A 7549-nucleotide genomic window follows, 5' to 3' on the forward strand; every position below is an offset into this window, starting at 1 on the left:
GCTCTGGGGGGGGGGCAGGATGCGCCCGGCACTATGATTTGCTGGCTCTGTGGTCTCGGCGAGTTACTTCCCTCTTCCGTTTCTCACCCTGGTGGGGCTGCAGGAGCAGCACTTACCTCAGAAGGTCACTGTGAGGAATAAGTGAGCTAAAACAGGTGTGACACCGGAAAGGCCACCGAGCCCTGAGCCAGCGCTCAGGGCCTGGCGTGGCCGCCTCTCCGGTCTGCCTCCGCTCTCGGCCCCGCCTGCCGTGGGCACAGCTGTGAGTCAGCGACGCCCTCACCTCTGTCTGCTTCGAGTCGGTTCTTCTTGCTCCTCTCCAAACCATCTAGTCTGTTCGCATTCCTCTTAAAAGGAGGAGACCAAGCCTGAGCTCGCCACTCGGGGGAATAAGATCTGACCCATCGCAAAGGTGAGGATTATTTCAGTTTCCTCCGTAGCAGCCCCTCTGGCTTAGCCACGCTAAATCTGTCGATCCATCTATGACTTCGCCAACGCTGTTCCTCTGCCTGGAAAGGCTTCATCCCTCAGCCCCTACTCTCTCCTTAGCCCTCCCTCTCAATCCACCTTACTCATTACTCAGGAACCAGCTCTAAAAACTGGGAGCTGGGGGGGCTGGGGTGCCTGGGTGGCTCAGTCGGTTGAGCGTCCAACTTCAGCTCAGGTCATGATCTCATGGTTCTTGGGTTGGAGCCCTGTGTTGGGCTCTGTGCTGACAGTTTGGAGCCTGGAGCCTGCTTCGGATTCTGTGTCTCCCTCTCTCTCTGCCCCTCCCCAACTCATGCTGTCTCTCTCTGTCTCTGAAACATAAATAAATGTAAAAAAAATTTTTTTAACTGGGGGCTGGAAATGGACGGATAAGCTACACTCCCCTCATACTACTCCTTTATCCTAAAATGAATTACAGTCGGGAGATTTAAAAGCATGGATTTAGAATTAGACAGACCTGCCTGGACGTCAGTTCTAGCCCAACTACTTTCCAGCTGTAAGATTTTGATCAGTTACCTAACCTGTTCTAGCTTCAACTTCCTCACTTGGTAAATGGGAAGAAGGACAAGACCTACTTCCTTGGATCACTGCAAGGCTCTAAGAAGATTAAACAAGGTAACACGAAAACTGCCTAGTGTAGCATCTGAAGTAGAATCTTTCAATAAACGTTGGTTGTTACTATTAAAATGAACACCACAAACATTCAAAAACTTCCACTAATTCCTTCTTGAGCTGTAGAATACAATCCAAACAGTGGCTAAGCTGGCTACTCGGCCCACTTACCCTCCATCCGCCCCGCTCCCCGTGCTCAGACTGCCTACCATTTCCCAGATTTACCACGTGCTTTCACACCCCTGTGCCTCTCTTCGAACACGGCTCTGTCTGGAAGGCTCGTCCCGGTCCTGCCAATCCCGCCTGTTCCCTCCACACACACCCGCGGTGCTCACACAACACCCCCTGCTCAAAAAGCAGCCCCCTCCGCAATGCCTTCCCAAGTTCACTGGTGCAGCTGACTGCTCACAACATACACTACATAACGTTCCTCGGGTACATATACTTGTGATGGCCCTCAACGTTTAAAGACTATTTCCCATGTTAAATGCAAGCACCTTGAAGGCAAAAATTCAGAGGGGAGGGAGCAGACACGGACTGAGAGAAAGAGGCAGACGGGTCACCAAAAATCCCAACAGAGGAACAGAATGTGCTCGCACTCACGCATTCTCCCCTCTCCGCCTTTTTACACTATTTCCAACACTCCTCCGCCCTCTACGCTCCTCTGCTTCCAGTGCGCCCCTTCGGGGAAAGCTCAGCCCTGCCTGACCTCCTAGGCTGCGGCTGGTGTGCAGGAAAGGAGAAAAGCCACACGACTGCACACACGAAGTCCGTGGGCTCTGCCCGCGGCTGCGCCCGTCCCGAAGCACGGGGACCCCGTAAGCAGCGTGGCCGGCCCCGCTCCGGGTCCCCCCAAACCGCTGCCATTCTCACCGTCCTCTGCAAGCTCCACACCCCTCATCCTCAGAAGAAACCTCCTCCTCTTACCTCTTCCAGAAACATGAGGCTATACAACCTCCCCAGCCAGGCACCTTCCTGAATCTACGCGGCCCCGCACTATCCCTCTTCCTAGGAGAGGCCCTCCCCTGTGGTCCTGCCCTGGATCTCTCCCCCCGCAGCCCGGCTTCAGCGGAAAAACCATCACTACTGTCTTCAACCTCTGCCCTTCCAGAGGGGCCCCCTCCTCCCTCACACTCTCCACAAGTCTCTCCCGTCCTGATAAACAGATAAACAAATAACAATAAAACGGAATAATAATGATCTTTCCTTAACCCCATAATACTACCCGTCACCAACGACTGCCCTCTTTTTCTTTCCTAAGTCAAGTTTGGGAAAGAGCAGTGTGCACCTGGCACCTCCATCTCCTCCCTTCCCATTCACGTCTGGACCCGGAGAGCACAACCCAGGCTCCACTACCATTTCTGGTAAAGAGCATCATGTCCTAAAACTGGAAAATCCCAGGGATGAAACCTCCCGTAGGTACCTTTCTCTCCTGACTCTATTGGATCTCTCTGACGCAGGGACTGCTCGCTCCTAGCCCAAGGCCTTCTTAACAATACTCTTATTCATTCACTCCTTCTTCAAACATGTAGTTATCAAGGATCCACTTTGTGCCACCCTCTGAGCCTGGAATTTAATGTGAGCAAAATAAATACACTCCCTATTTTGGAGCTTAACATATGGCAGAAGTTCAACATATCAATCAAATTAATCATAAAGACAAGTGTATAATTACAAAGCCTGGTAAGTGCTATGAAGCAAAGACCAAGAGAGCAGCAGAAATGCACCTAGTAGAGTAGGGAGTAGGGAGCAGGGAGCAGGGAGCGGTCAATGAAAACTTCCCTGAAGGACGGGGATGAGCTCTGAAGGAAGGGTGACAAAGTGAGGAGAGGGACAGCATTCCAGGCAGGGACTACAGCCTATGCAAAGGTCCTGTGCCCAGTAGGAGCACAGCCAGCCAAGGAACCCAAAGGAAGGCAGTATGGCTCCAACACAATCAGCATGAGAGAAAGAAAGATGTGGCTAGGTGATAGGCAGATCATGCAGAACCTTAAGGATTTGGATCCTTATTCTTAGATTAGTGGGAAGCCATGGAAAATACTTACATGTGGGACTGAGTGAGAAAAGACATGATGAACTTTTCATTTCTAAAAGATCCCGTTGGGGAAGACACTTAAGAGGAGTCAAGAGTAAATATAGTCAGGTGAGAAATAAAGAAGCTTGAACTAGTTGGTGGTAGTGGACATGGAAAGACCTAGAAAGACAATACTTACAAAGCAAATCAGTAAGAACTGGTGGTAGACTGGATGTGGAACGTTAGGGAAACAGAGGGGTCAAGAAGACGCCCAGGTGTCTGAGTTGGTGATGCGACTCACTGATACAGGACAGACCAGAGAAGGGAAGGGACGAGCATTGGCCGATTTTGGAGAAGTGTAATGTGCCTTTGAGGCAGCCAAGAGAGAATGTCAACCAACAGTTGGTCTAGGGTCAGCAAACTACAGCCCACTGGCCAAATCTAACATACAATGGCTCTTTGTAAATAAAGTTTTATTAGAACACAGCCACATCTATTCATTTATATATTGTCTAGGTCAGCTTTTGTGCTACTCAAGCTGACTTGAGCAGTTGCAACAGAGACGTATGGCCCACAAAGCCTAAAATATTTATTCTCTGGCCTTTTACAAAAGTTTGCCAGCCCTGGTTTAGAGCAAAGAAGAAATATATGAGTTACAGTTTTAGGTCAGACTCTCCTTAATGTCCCTCCAGCCAACTCTCCACACTGATTGTGTGTCTCTCACACACACACACACACACACACACACACACACGCACTCCACATGTGATTTAAGTTAACCCAATCAAAGTGTGAGTCTAAAAAATTTGCTGGAAAGTTATTTAATGACTCTATGCCTTATTCATGTTCCTCTCTCTGACTGGAATTTTACTCGCTTCCTATCTCTAACTACTACATCTCCTTCTCCTCCTCCTCCTCTTCCTCCTCTTTCTTCTTTCTTTATTTATTGGGGGGGGTGGAGAAAGGGAGAATCAGCAGGGGAGGGGTGGAGAAGTTGGGGAACCAAGGATCCAAAGCAGGCTCCGCACCAACAGCAGAGAGCCCAATACGGGGCTCAGACTCCTGAACCATCGGATCATGACCTGAGCCAAAGCTGGACGCTTACCCCTCCGAGCCACCCAGACGCCCCCTAACTTCTTTCAAGATACAACTTTGGTGGCACATCCAGGAAGTCTTCCCTGGACCCTCGTGACTGATTAAGAGCATATCTTCTGTGCTCCACAGTTTTTTTTTTTTTTAATGTTTTATTTATTTTTGAGACAGGGAGACAGAGCATGAGTGGGGAGGGGCAGAGAGAGAGGGAGACACAGAATCTGAAGCAGCTCCAGGCTCTGAGCTATCAGCACAGAGCCCAACACGGGGCTCCAACCCACGAATATGAGATCATGACCTGAGCCGAAGTCGGAGGCTTAACCGACTGAGCCACCCAGGCGCCCCAACTCCCACAGTTTCTTGCACATTTCTCACTTAATAGCAGATTCTAAAATTATCTGTTGATGTGTCTGTCTCCTCCAATAGACCTTGAGCTCATCAAAACAGAACCTAGCACCTTGTGGATGCTCAGGAATATTCAACTGAACCAAACCAACATAGTTTCCTTTTTATGAAACAAAAGTTCTTGCAAAACAAGCATAAAAACTACAAGTTCTGGGCAAGTTTTGGTTAATGAATTAGAGAAAATGCACCATTAATAAATCTACTTACCAACTGATTTCTTGTTAATATATCTTAACTCCATATTCATTAGGATGATTTTACCACAAAGTTATCAATATGTAAAGTCACTTGACTGAAATCTAAAAATTGGGTAAGTGGGTCTTAAGTATATAGAGAAAAGTAAGATCCATAGATGAACTAAACTACTCTACATGTCTCCCTTCTTCCTCGGCAGGAGAAGGGCTGATGCCTGGAAAAAAGCATGAGGAAGGCTTCTGGAGTACCAGCAACACCCTAAATCCTGAGTCAGGTGCTGGTTACCTGGGGGTGTGTCGCTTCTAAAAACTCATTAAGCTCTCCAATTATGATATGTGTGTGTGTTGCTCTCTCTATATATTATGCCAAAATTAAAGGTATGTTACAATCAATAGATATAAAATCATTTGTCTACTCCACTCTAAAATAAAATAAAATACACTTACTAATCTACTTTTACATTCATTCAGAAATTTTCATCCCAAGCCTAAATTTTTTAGTCTCGGAGGAAAACAAGAATATTGCATTTAAACATACGTAATTTTATGCAAGGAAGGAAAGAAAAGAATATGACAAAACAAAACTCCAAGTTTTGCACAATTTCCCAGAATACAAAGCTGTCAATGTCTGTTTCATAAAAATGCACACTAATGGAGTGTAAGAACCCAGGCTGCCTCAACTATCGTTTCCACGTCCTTGACAACGGATATAACAGGACCATGTTTATAAATTGGAGAATTCAAACAAGCTAATTATTTAATGGGTCCTATTTCCGAAGAGGAAAAGCATAAACACTGGTGTGAAACCAAACTCTATTGCCTAACAGATTCAAAAAATGCGTGAACTTTGAAAACATGCTACGTGAAAGAAACTAGCCACAAAGGAACATATATGTGATTCCATTTATGTGAAATGTCCAGAATAGGCAAATCATAGCAATAAAAAGTAGATTGGTGTCTGCTCCAGGGCAGGGGGGTGGGGAGGGATGGGGGGGGTGATTTAATGCATCTGTAGTTTCCCTTTGGGGTGATGAAAATATCCTAAAATTGGTGGTGATTACAAGTTTGTGAACATACTAAAAAACACTCAATTGCACCTTTTAAATGGGTAAATTGTATGGCATGTGAATTTGATCTCAATAAAGCTAATTTTTAACGTACTTGTTTTGAGAGCGTGAAAGAGCATGAGGAAGAGGCAGAGAGAGGAAGAATCTCAAGCAGGTTCCCACATGGGGGCTCAAATCCACTAACCAAGAGATCATGGCCTGAGCCAAAGTCGGCTGCTTAACCGACTGAGCCTCCAGGTGCCCCTAAAAACAAATGACAGGGGCACCTGGGTGGCTCAGTCGGTTAAGCATCCAGCATCAGCTCAGGTCATATCATGGTTAATGGTTCAAGGCCCGGATCAGGCTCTGTGCTGACGGCTCAGAGCCTGGAACCTGCTTCAGATTCTGTGTCTCCCTCTCTCTCTTCCCCTCCCCCGCTCGCTTCTGGTCTTTGTCTCTCAAAAATCAATAAACGTTTAAAAAAAATGTAATAAATTAAAAGACAAAGATAAATCAATTCATGTGCATATTGGTCATGAACTTTTAAGTTTGAAACATCTGGACTGCCATATTTGATGGGTGCTTCTCTATGGGAAATGACATCAAATTTATGAAACCACCCATCATTTCTAGATTTTTTTCTCTCAGTAGGACAATATTTGAATATTTTGGCGGGGTGGGGGGGGAGATGAAACTGGGATTATTAGAAATAATAGTAGGTCTAAAAATTATATTGCAAAATAATTTAGCACTCGTGATGACAGGGAGCTGGGAGGAATCAGGGAGTGTGCTGGCAGCATGGACATAAGTCATCAAATAAATAAAAACTTCCTGGCCTTACGTGCTAAAATTTAGAACTGGTGCCTTTATGTTAAAGCCCCTCTTCAGGAATTCCCTTAACCACAGGGAAATTTTATGATATTAACAATTCACTCTGATCTATTAAGATTTCCTGAGAAGACACACACGCACAAATGGTGGAAATAATGACACCCTAAAATGAAGGTAATTAAGTTGGACTGAAATTTATGCAGTTTGAAAATTGCACGCAAGCAAATTTTATTCAAATCCTTAGCATAAGCCAGAGTGTGAATACTGTGCTGCTGCTATTGGTTGACTGATTTTTTAAAATTAAGATTTTTTTTTGTACATTGTATTTATTTTTGAGAGCCAGAGCATAAGGGGGGGGGAGGGTGTGCAGAGAGGGAGACACAGAACCGGAAGCAGCTCCAGGCTCCGAGCGGGCAGCACAGAGCCCGATGCGGGGCTCGAACCCGCGAACGGTGAGGTCATGACCTGAGCAGAAGTCGGATGCTTAACCGACTGAGCCACCCGGGCGCCCCAGATACATGAAAATCTTTACAGAAATGATACGCCCTTTCTTGTATTTTAAAAATGTTATTAAGAGGCGACGGCAGGTGCTTTTCCTCAACAAACGCGTCTCTACGGTAAGGAACGCACAGCACAGCCCTTCTGTGACCGATAAACACTGGACGCCCAGTCCCCGGCGATCGCCCACAACTGTCACGATTTCCGTCCCCAAACTCCCGAGCCCTCGAACCGCCCCCTCGAGGCAGGCCGCCGGCCCGCAAAGCCACAGCGCGGCCGCCGCGGACGACTCGTCACGACAGCGCGGCGGCCCCGCGGCCGGAGCCGCCCGGGTTCTCACGAGCCCAGCCGGCGCCACAGGAACGAGG

The 7549-nt window shown here is 47.0% G+C and overlaps 1 protein-coding gene and 1 long non-coding RNA gene across 4 annotated transcripts in view; one reads left to right on the plus strand and one right to left on the minus strand.

Annotated features, from left to right (window-relative positions):
• LOC115306702 (myelin protein zero-like protein 3) overlaps nucleotides 1-7549 on the minus strand; it is a 47977-nt gene that overhangs the window by 39971 nt on the left and 457 nt on the right. The gene's annotated exons all lie outside the window — the stretch shown is intronic.
• On the plus strand, nucleotides 94-5306 carry LOC115306704. Of its 2 annotated transcripts, none has more exons than XR_003915411.1 (4): nucleotides 94-412; nucleotides 1020-1104; nucleotides 2363-2516; nucleotides 5007-5306. It is a non-coding gene; the product is annotated as an uncharacterized LOC115306704 (long non-coding RNA). The 2 variants fall into 2 exon arrangements; XR_003915410.1 differs by having other exon boundaries at nucleotides 2363-2465.

The sequence above is a fragment of the Suricata suricatta genome, chromosome 11 (assembly GCF_006229205.1).
Source record: "Suricata suricatta isolate VVHF042 chromosome 11, meerkat_22Aug2017_6uvM2_HiC, whole genome shotgun sequence".
NCBI lineage: Eukaryota > Metazoa > Chordata > Mammalia > Carnivora > Herpestidae > Suricata > Suricata suricatta.